General features: G+C 43.3%; 1 pseudogene; it reads right to left on the bottom strand.

Annotated features, from left to right (window-relative positions):
- Nucleotides 1-7,205, bottom strand: part of LOC119283927 — a 10,371-nt pseudogene extending 3,166 nt beyond the window's left edge.
- Nucleotides 7,206-11,131: the final 3,926 nt, after the last annotated feature.

Below are 11,131 nucleotides of genomic sequence, written 5' to 3' on the forward strand. Positions count from 1 at the left end.
GTTGGTGAGATTGATCTCTCCGATCCCGCAGGCTGTTTCCATGGCGTCGGGGAGCCGAAGCTAGGTAGAGCGGGCGACAAGGATTCGCGATGCTACGGCGGCGTGGATCTGGCGGGTTCAGGAGTGGAAGGCGGCATATCAGGCGGTGGCGGCGGCGAGAGATCCAGTCACGCGAGCCGCGGCGAGCAGCTACGCAGATTCCTGCCGCCTGCGAGAAGAAGAGCACCAGAGGCTGCTGGCGAAGCGAATCTACGACGAGGCTACAGTGGTGGAGAGGCAGAGGATGCCTCCATACCCAAACTCCATGTCGGCGGATTTTGTGAAATGGGCGAGGACAGAGGCGAAGTCCGACGATCCTCGTAGAGCATTGAGATGGGAGAGCATGCTTGGTGTGATCCCTGCAGGCGCCCCACTTCAGGGGATCTCGACTTGGCCTCCGGCTTCGCTGGGTTGAGCCCTGGAGTTGTCGCCACTCCTCCCGGCTCGCCCATGAGCTTCAGAAGAGATGCTTCCCCTCCGCCGATGTTCAAATCGCCGATGAGGCGCGGTGGAGGCCGGAGTGTCAATGCCAGGAGGGCCCTGCGGGTCAGTGAGAGGACGGCGGACCCCGCTGGCTCTGCCCCCATGCCTTTTGCGAGAAAGGTGGTTGCGCCTCTTCAAAAGGCGTCTCCTCCTTTGGCTCTGCTGCTGGAGCCCGAGCGTGGGCGGGCTAGGGTTCGTACGACCCGAGAGAGATCCAGAAATTCCAACCTAGTGTGGATTCAGAAAGACAAATTTGCTAGTGGAGTATTCGTGGAAGCTGACTGCCACCCGACCGGAAGGTCAGATCGATTACCAACTCCAAAACAGTTCTCATTCTCTAGAGATTACTAGGCTAGAAAGTTGGGCAAGATCCCCTTTGCCGCTGTGGTCAAGATGGCTGGAGGAGGTCGGGATGGCAGCAGTCGGGGTGGAAGATACGGCTCGGGGAGAGGCCGCTCTGGTCGCCCTCCTGCTCCTTCGTCGTCGGAGCAGGTGGGGGCTGCGCCGCCGGTTCCTCAGACGGTGCAGTCTGCTCCCCCATTATCGATCTACGCCAAGCCCCCTTTGTTTCCGGTCGGCTCTGCATAAGCCATGATGCAGTCTGGTGGGCAGGTCTATGGATACCAAGGTGGATGGAACCCACAGATGCAGCAGATGCAAATGCCTCAGTGGCCTAATCAACAACAGTTTCCATTCCAGTACATGCCCCCCCCGCAGGTATTTCCATAGCCCTTCAACCCTCAGATGCAGCAGAATCAGTATGTAGGGAGTGGATGCTCCACTAGGAGCAGTGTGCAGAGTAGCCAATCAGAGCCTGGCAAGAGCAAAAAGAAGAAAAATCAGAAGAACAGGCAAACTGCTGTGCAGACTAGCTCTAACAGTGAAGAGTCTTCTTCTTTTAATATTGATCCAAAATACATCGGTGCAATTTGCTACAACTGTGGACAACCTGGTCATTTTGTGGGAATGTGCCCCATCCCCAAGGCTTGTTTCATTTGCAGAACTCCTGGACATCACATGGATGCTTGCCCTACTTGGTACAAACCATATCCTGCAGCTATGTACTGGGGGAGTGCCAATAATGGTTTGGGGTTTTTCCACATAGAGGCTAGTGTTAAAGAAGACAGTGAATGGCTGAACCTTGGGAATGTGGGTCTAGTTTTAGTTGAAAAAGGAGAGATAACTGAATCAGAGCTAGGAGTCTGCTTTTTCTGAGATGTGGAAGACTAATTGGCCTTGGCAGATCAGAAAGTATGACAGCAAGAAATTCATTGTAAGGTTCCCTCCAAATAAAAAGATCAAGGAGCTAGTGGAATATCCTTCCATTAATCTGAAGAAGGAGGGTGTAACTATATCCTTAAGTGATTGGATGGGAGAGATGCCAGCTTATGACTATCTGGAGGAAAATTGGGTGGTGATTGAAGGAATACCCCCTAAATGGATCTCTTGGAGTACTATTTCTCAGGTAGCTACTATGCTTGGGGTCCTTGTGAATATAGGCTGGCACACCATCTTCAGGAGCTTCTATGGGAAGGTGATCATTCAGGTTGCTGTGAGAGATGCTACTAAAATCCCTAGAGACAGAGTGGTGGAGATAAACCATAAGCTATATTTGCTGAAATTCTCTGTGGAAGCTGAGTTAAGAAGTGGTCAATCAGATATACCTCCAGGACCTGATGATAATTCTTCACAGAAAAAGCACACTGAAGAGGAGTTTGACACCAGTGAAGATGACTTGCTTGGAGAGGATATGGACACTGGAAATAGCAATCAAGCTACCAAGGACAGATCTAGTACTGCTGGACACAGTGGCACTGTTCATAAATGCTCCACCCCTACCCCAGTTGCCAATGACTCTGATATGGTCTCCTCCAAGCTATTAGGTGCCCCCAGGACCAAAAGCTATTTGGAGGTGGCAAAGAAGAATCAAGATGTCAACTTGGGTGGCCCACTTCTGGAGAAATTTGAAGCTGCTGCTATTGGATCTAAATCTGAAATTCAAAAGAAACCTAGTACTCAATAGAAATGGGGCCCTATGGTGGCCTCCAGGGTTAGCACCAGAATCAAAAAGGATGACAGGCCTGCTATCCAAAAATCTCAAGAGTTGAAGCAAATCAAAAACTTGGAAAAACCTATGTTGAGGAAAGGTACTCAAAATTCCTTTGCATGTCTTGATAATGATTTTCTGATAAAAACTGCAGAATGTTCAGGGATTAGCCTGGGCAACAGCAGTGATAACATTCGGAATAACATTTGCATTATTAAGCATGTGGAATTAGATAGAATTACCAAGTTTAATTCTGATAATCCTGATATATTTTTACCCCACAGTATAGATATTACTGGTGCTGAATTTATGGGTGCTGAACCTGTTCTTGGGAATAGCAGTGAGAAAGAAGTGGGGGCTCAGAATACTGAGCTCCCTACTTCAGACTCCCCTTAGATAGAGGTTCATAAAAACTCTTCTTGTAAAGGAAGAAGAAAAATTAATTTTGATTGTAAATGATAGGTATTTTCTGGAATATAAGAGGACTTAACAGTCCTTATAAGGTGGACTAATTAAAAGAGCTCATTAGAGCCAACAACCTTGAATTTATTTGTATTTCTGAAACCAAAAAATTAGATTTCTCTATTCTGCAAATTGAAGCTTTTGACCCCAAGTCCAATTTCCACTGGAAATGGCTGCCTGCTATAAACACTACAGGAGGGGTCCTGTTGGGTTGCAAGTTAGATATATTTGACATTATCCAATGTGATATACACAACTACTGCATCTCCTGTCTGATTAGGAACAAATAAGATAACTCTGTTTGGAGACTTATTTCTGTATATGGCTCTGCATATGACCAGTTTAAGATGGACTTTATTAATGAACTTCATTCCATTTTAGCTGGCTGGGCAGGTCCCACCCTGGTAGGTGGAGATTTCAATTTAATTAGAGAGGCTAGTGAAAAAAGCTCTGGTGCTATAAATCAGCACTGGGCTGACCTCTTTAATGATTGGATTAATAAATTTGGCTTGATTGAGTTAAAAATTAATGGTAGGAAATTTACTTGGGGGAACAACTAGGACAATCTAGTGATGGCTACTATTGACAGAGTTTTCATGTCCACTGATTGGGCCTCTGAATTCCCTGGAGTTCATCTTAAAGCCCTTCCTAGATTGGGGAGTGATCACACCCCACTGGTTCTGAATACCTGTGCCTTTCACATTCCCAAAATTAAACATTTTAGATTTGAAAAATGGTTTCTGGAGGTTGAGGGCTTTAGGGAGGTTTTTACTAAAGCCTAGACTGCCAAATGTCCTTTTACTAAGGCTATTGATATTTGGCAGTTCAAAATTATAAATTCTAGAAAAGCCATTAAAGGCTGGATGGCCAATTATGAGGCTGTTCAAAACAGGCAGAAACAAGCTCTGGTGGCTGAATATAACTGCCTAGATATTCTTTCTGAAACTAACCCTCCTTCCCCCAACACTAATAGCAGAATTAAAAAAATTGCAGGTGATTTAGAGGATATTTGGAGGAAAGAAGAAATCAAGGCCAGGCAGAGATCCAGAGAGAGGGATATACTTGAAGGAGACATGAATGTTGGTTATTTTAAAGCTATAGCAAATCAGAAGAGAAGGAGGAAGCAAATTCTGATGCTAGAAGGAGATTCAGGTAATGTGACCGAACATAAAGATATTATGAAAGTTGTTGTAATCTATTACAAAAAATTGTTTGGTTTCCAAGAGAAAATCAACATCGACCTGAAAGATGACTTTTGGGGAGATGGTGAGAAAGTGACGAATGTGCATAACAACATCCTGGATACCCCCTTCTCTGAAAAAGAGATTAAAGAGGTTGTCTTCGGCTCTTATGCAGAAGGAGCCCCTGGGCCGGATGGATTTTCCTTTTTATTTTATCAACAATTCTGGGACCTTATTAAAGGTGACCTGTTTGCTTTATTCCGTGATTGGGAGAATGATGAGTTAGATTTGTATAGACTCAACTTCTCATTATTAACCCTAGTTCCTAAAGAAGCTGATGCTAGCAAGATAGAGAAGTTTAGACCTCTTCCATGATCAATTGCAGCTTCAAAATCTTTGCCAAGTGTGCCACTAATAAGTTTGGCCCTATTTGTAGAGATTTAATTTCTTTAAATCAGACTGCCTTCATAAAAGGCAGATATATTGCTGAGAGTATAATCATAGCTCATGAAATTATTCACTCTGTGTACTTCAGTAAACAATCTGGTTTTATTTTTTAACTAGATTATGAGAAAGCTTATGACATGATCAACATGGATTTCCTGCTTGACATGATGAGCAAGAGAGGATTTAGCCCTAGGTGGATGAAGAAGGTTTCTTCTCTACTAAATAAAGGATCTGTTGGGGTTAATATAAATAATACCAACAGTGATTTCTTCTTAACTGGTAAAAGAGTCAGACAGGGGGGCCCTTATTCCCCCCTTCTGTTTAATTTAGTAGCTAATGTCTTTACCAGAATTCTTGCTAAAGCTTCTAGCAATAACATCCTAGAAGGATTGTTCCCTAGCTCCAATCCAACTCGTGTCATTAGTATGCAATATGCTGATGACACTCTTCTATTCCTGAGTAATAACTCTGCTCAAGCCAAAAACCTTAAATGGTTATTATCCTGCTTTGAGCAAATTTCTGGGATGCGCATAAACTTTCATAAATGTGAACTGGTTCCCATCAATGTAGATAGAGAGGAGGCAAACATATTTGCTCAAATTCTGGGTTGTAAAATTAGTGATTTCCCCATTAAATATTTAGGAGCCCCTCTCCATCACAGAAAGCTGAAGAAATGTGAACTTCAGCCAACTGTGGACAAGATCATTAAAAAGGGAGCTGGGTGGAGGGGCAGACTACTGTCCTCTGGCAAGAGACTCACTTTAGTGAAAACTTGCTTGGCCACTATACCTAGTTACCTCATGGGTATTTTTAAATTTCCCAAGTGGGCCATTAAGTTGATTAACTCTCAGCTGGCTCATTGCTTCTGGGATAACTATGAGGGTCACCACAAATATCACCTGGCTTCCTGGGGGTGTGTGGCTCAACAAAAACAACATGGGGGCCCTTGGTGTCCCTAATATTGCAGATATGAACTTGTGTTTATTAGCTTCATGGGTTAAGAGATATTTTTTAGATCAGGGCAAGATTTGGCAACAAGTCATTGATGCCAAGTACAACACTCATAATCCTAATATTTTTGCTTGCTCTAATCTTGGTGCTCTCCCCTTTTGGAAAGGAATCCTATGGGCTGCTAAAGCTGCAAAAATAGGCTATTCCTGGACAATAGGAGATGGTAAAAGTATCAGGTTTTGGAGAGACCGTTGGATAGGGCATACCACCCTAGCCACGAAGTATTGGAATCTATATAGTATTGCCAATGAGGAGAACATCACTTTATGTGAGGCCTGGGATGGTACAAACCTGAAAATCACTTTTAGGAGATGTTTTTCTCCGGATATGTTAGCTGAGTGGAATGATCTTTTCAATGATGTCAAAAATACTGTCCTGGTGGACAAGAGAGACACTGTTTGTTGGGATTTTGTCTCTAAAGGTGTATACATTGTCAAGTCCTTTTACAACATTATCAACTTTAGAGGGGTCTCTCCTGGGAACAGTGTAGCCATCTAGAATATCAAAGTTCCTCTTCACATTCACATTTTTCTTTGGCTCATGTCTAATAACAAACTATTGACTAGGGATAATCTGCAGAAAAGACAAACAGTGGATAATGCTTCTTGTCTTTTCTGTAGTGATCCTGAAACTGTAGAGCATTTGTTTTTTGATTGTGTTGTTTCGCTGGAGCTCTGGAGAGTGATTGGGGACATTTCAAACAACCATTCTGGGATGTCTGTTAATGACATGCTAGAATGGTGGTCCCTTAATAAAAATCACCTAGCAGATTGTCTTTTACACTCTGCTGTCCTATGGGCTTTATGAAAATATCGTAATGATATGTGTTTCAATCATACCTCCTGGTCTGGGATGCAGGTATTGTGGAGGAGGATAGCTGCTACCTTAGACAGCTGGGCAGTTCGGTGCTCAGATCCTGTCAAAGGAAAAGTGTTGATCATGGTGCAGAAGCTGGAACAGATGGCAAGATCCCCGCCCCTCCTACTATGGCCGGATCCTGGCTAGGACTGAAGAAGTGCTCAAGAGGGACTGCGAGCGAGTGATTGCTTAGTATTGGCTTGTAGCTCCCCTGTGTTTTGCTTTGCTTCGTAACATTCAGTTTAATAGCGACAGAGGCCCTGTGGGCTCAGTCTGGTGCTTTTGCTAGGGCAGCGCGTGTGCTGTTTTCTCCCCCGCGTTGTTGTAAACATACTGAATCTTGTCTGGTTTCTTTTGGTAATCCAATTGGAACCGGGGCTTTGAGCCCTTTTCCTCTAAAAAAACAAAAGAAAAACAATACCCCAAGCATCGAAAATGGATTGCAAATTGTACAAGAGATTCGTATGATTACCAACAGCTAAATCCATCCACCGCCCAGCCAGGGATAGGGAGGCAGTCTACGCACCTTCCTCCTCGCGGTGGCACGCCGGTTCCGGGAGGGATCCTCCGCCGCCGGAGACGATCTCTATCCGAAGCATCTTGTCGAAGAAGCGCTCTGAATCGAACGCGAACTCGAAGCTGGGTCCCCAGCCCTGGCGTGAGAGGTCAGTGTCCATCTCCGCTTCCACTGCTGCGGCCGGCCATGCGCTCCACCTCCTCTGGTAGAGGGGCTGACAAGGCGGCCGTAAACCCTAGCTTCGCGGTCGCGGTGGGGGAGGCGGTGGGATACTCTCAGCTTTTGGAAAACCGCGAACATCATGGCGTGACATGTCTTTTTTTTCTTTTTGAGAATCGTGTGGCGTGACATATGTCTGCAGATGTACCGTATTTTTTTTTTAAATTGGAGTACTGAATGTTTCTCACGTTGTACTATTTTATTTTTCTTTTCATGGTAGTTCCTGTTGTATCATATAGTCCATCCGTTCCAGTCTTTTGTAGACATTTCAACAAATGATTACATACGAAGCAAAATGAGTGAATCTACACTCTAAAATACGTCTATTTACATCTGTATATTGTAGTCTATTTGAAATGTTTAAAAAGACTTATATTTAAGAACGAAGGGAGTAAGAAATATGGTACTTTATAAGTCAAGTACACATCGACCTGACAAAACTGAAAAGGGAACCGAATGCTAGCTTTTGTACAAATATACATCAACCCAGAAAGAAAATTACAATCAAGACCAAAAAAATCCTCTGAACTTGATACCAACACCCGCCACCTATCTCTGCCATAGCAGTCATCAAAGGAAAAAAGATGAATCACCTCCTCACCCGAACTCGACACAGCTCCATCATTAATATGCAGTTTTGTGAACCTCCAAGGTGGCTCACCAAAGGCAAAACTATTGTCGTTGATCAAATCAGACAAGGGCAACACCCCGAACACACCATCGAACTCCAGATCTGACACCCATCATGATTAAGACATCGAAGGAGAAAACCATGCATACATGTCATCCACGAACGACGAACCCTAATCCCTACATTGTACTAAATCAAATCAAAGACATTTTTTTGAGACCAAGTACTATTATTTTTGAGCATTTTGTACTATCAATTCTATCTCTCAGCTTTATTTGGGGAAAGCCATCACGGCAAGGCTACGGAAAGTATATACGTATTACTTTCACAAGTGCATATTATTATAACTTAGGATCTTAAATTGTCCCCTTAAGACCGACCCTTTTAGTACTGTTTGGGGCTATTTTAGCCCTTTTAGGGTTGCTTTGTCTTTTAGGAGTGCTTTGGCCTTTTTAAGTCTTTTGGGCCTTTTTTTAACCTAAAGAACAGAAGACCCAGAAAACCCAGACAACCTAGAAGGCAAAAAATCAACTTGGGATGGCCCGACCCTTTTCTCTGGCTTGTTAGGCACCGCTCAAAAAATTCTGACATGTTAGGCCGATCCACGCCTCCATCAGGCCGGCACAAGACGACCCGTCAAGGCAAGGCCTTTACATGATGTCAAAAAAAAGGCCAGGCCTTTATAAGGTTAGGTCGGGTTGTGGCACCCGAATGGCCAGGTTTGATCCCCATTAAGGACCAAATTGCAATGATGCACCGAAACACGCGTGCCACTCAACCATGCAGGGAGAGGGTACGTGGGAAACCATGTGTCAAACAACAACAAAGAAAGCCAACCGGCGCCGCCCCGTCTCGAGTCTTCATCGCCGCTGCCTAGCACCATGCTTGCCTCCCGCGCACGTTGGTGATGAAGATGAAGGCACCAACCCAATCAATTTAAAATTGCATGGTCATTCGGGTATTTTGAAACAGCCGACCACATTTTTGGTAGATATCAGCGACAAAAAAATTTCTGATAGTTTTTTAGAAACCTAACCCAAAAGTGATAGTTTTATGCAATTTACTCAAAGTTTGGAGGTACCAGTGTGCAGGTTCTGATTCCACCACAGCCGCCGGCGCCCACAAGAACCCCCAAGACGCCGAATCCGCAGAAGGCATTGAGAACACAGGCCAGGAGCGCTGCCCACGGAGCCCTCGCGCATGTGGAAGCGAGGCAGAGTTAGGGCCCACAACAGCAACCCGGTGCACGGCCGGGGCAGGGCGGGGCGGCGAGGCAATGCGAGGACGCCGACAACCTCACAAGACAGTAGTAGTAATCTGACGGGTAGGTAAGTTCTTTTCTTTTTGCGGGTACGACAGGCAAGTGAGTTTAGTTGAGTTAATACCTTAGGGAGTTCATATTTGAGTTCATCAGGAGATATTTGAGGGAACTTTACGACCATTTGCCCAACAAACCATGCAAGGACCGATTGATTTTACCATGCTGATATAGGGAGACAAGATTAAGATTTTTCGTTTTTCATTTTTACAATGGAAATGCTTCACTTTGTTGCTGATGCGTACAAACACAAAGAGCATCTACAAGCAGAGAACAACGGAAAAAATAGATCTAATAATATTGATCTATTGGCACTACATAGACTTCACATTAAAGAAGCAAAAACCAATTTTAGCTGGTTACAAAGCATCATCAACACAGAAAGGCTCACCTCTTCAAATTATCAAACAATGACATGAACACAATGAATGCAGTAATCTTCCTCCAGGTTTCACTGACCTATGTGTATTACATGCATCATTTTTCATAACTTTGAGGATAAGAATACGTACAATATATGTCATTAATTACCAAATTATTATTCTACTTCAACTATTGTGAACAAAAGTTAACTAAAAACGGACACCACCTTTTAGTACTTGGTCATGATATCTTATGGATGCACTTAGATGTCTTTGTCTAGAAGTCTAGATATGGCACGTCATTTCATATCCTTTGGACTTTATGTGTTGTCACTCTGGCTTTCAATTGGGACCGCCTATTGGTACTTGGTAATCTTATCTTGTGGATGCACCTTTATATGTCTTTTTCTAGAAGTTCTGAGTTGCCACGTAATTCCATATCCTTTTGACATTATATATTGTCCCTCTGGCTCTTGCTGGAATGTATACTGAAAGAATGGACAGAAGGTCTGTCATCGCTTGTTTTCTGGTGATGCTTGTGTTGTTCGAAAGCGCATCTGCAGGTGTGTTCTCACATTTGCTGTTCTTAATTAAGTAGAGTTCCTTCTCTATAAAAAAAAAGTAGAGTTCCTAGAGTAGATGTTATTTCAAAAGAATAACCTTGAAAAATCTACATAAGATTTCTAGTCGTATTACCAAGAGTTTTCTCAAATATTATGTTGATACAGATTGTGTGGATGTCCCTGAGGGTTTTCGCATCGTACCGCTTTTATGCAGCGTTGGAAAAATCATGTGTTACAATCAATGTCTCACTATTATGGTATTAATTTTCATTGGTTTGTGATGCGCAGACTGTGAGGATGTTCAATTTCAGATCTTGTTCTGCATCAAATCATCATGCGAGGATATATGCAAGTTTCAGTGGAAGGGTAAGAAGGTCTACAACCCTTGGTGCGATAAGTTCTTCGGTGGCTACTGCCACTGCAAGATTTGCCATGATTAATAGAACTTAATGGATATGTTAGGCGCACTTCATGCTAGAAATAAATAATTCATAACTTTGTGTCCTAGATCACTGATTTATGCATGGGATTGTATGCTTGGCAGCGCATCATGCCATGTGAGACATAATCTATACTAAAAGGGTTGGGCACGCTATATGCTGCGCCGTCGGTGTTGTTGGTTTCCAAAAAAAAACAATACTCACCATGTTTCAAAATATAAGGTGTATTAATTTTTCGAAAAGCCCAACCTTTTAAGTTTGATCAAATTTGTAGAGAAATATATCAAAATTCATAGTATCAAATCGGTATGATTAGATTCATCTTGAAATGAGTTTTCATACCTTTTGTTTTGTATTATGGATGTCGATATTTTTTGCTCTGAGCTTGGTCAAAGTTAAAAAAGTAACTTTCCAAAAAAGTAATGCCCCTTATATTGTGGAGCTGGTGGAATATTTAGTTTGGCCAGTGGGGGAGATGATGGAGTGTGTGTTTTTTTATGCCGTGATTTGATGGGCCTTTCATGTTATCCGCTAACCAACATATATTTATGTG

This window comes from Triticum dicoccoides, chromosome 4A (genome assembly GCF_002162155.2).
Source record: "Triticum dicoccoides isolate Atlit2015 ecotype Zavitan chromosome 4A, WEW_v2.0, whole genome shotgun sequence".
Lineage (NCBI taxonomy): Eukaryota > Viridiplantae > Streptophyta > Magnoliopsida > Poales > Poaceae > Triticum > Triticum dicoccoides.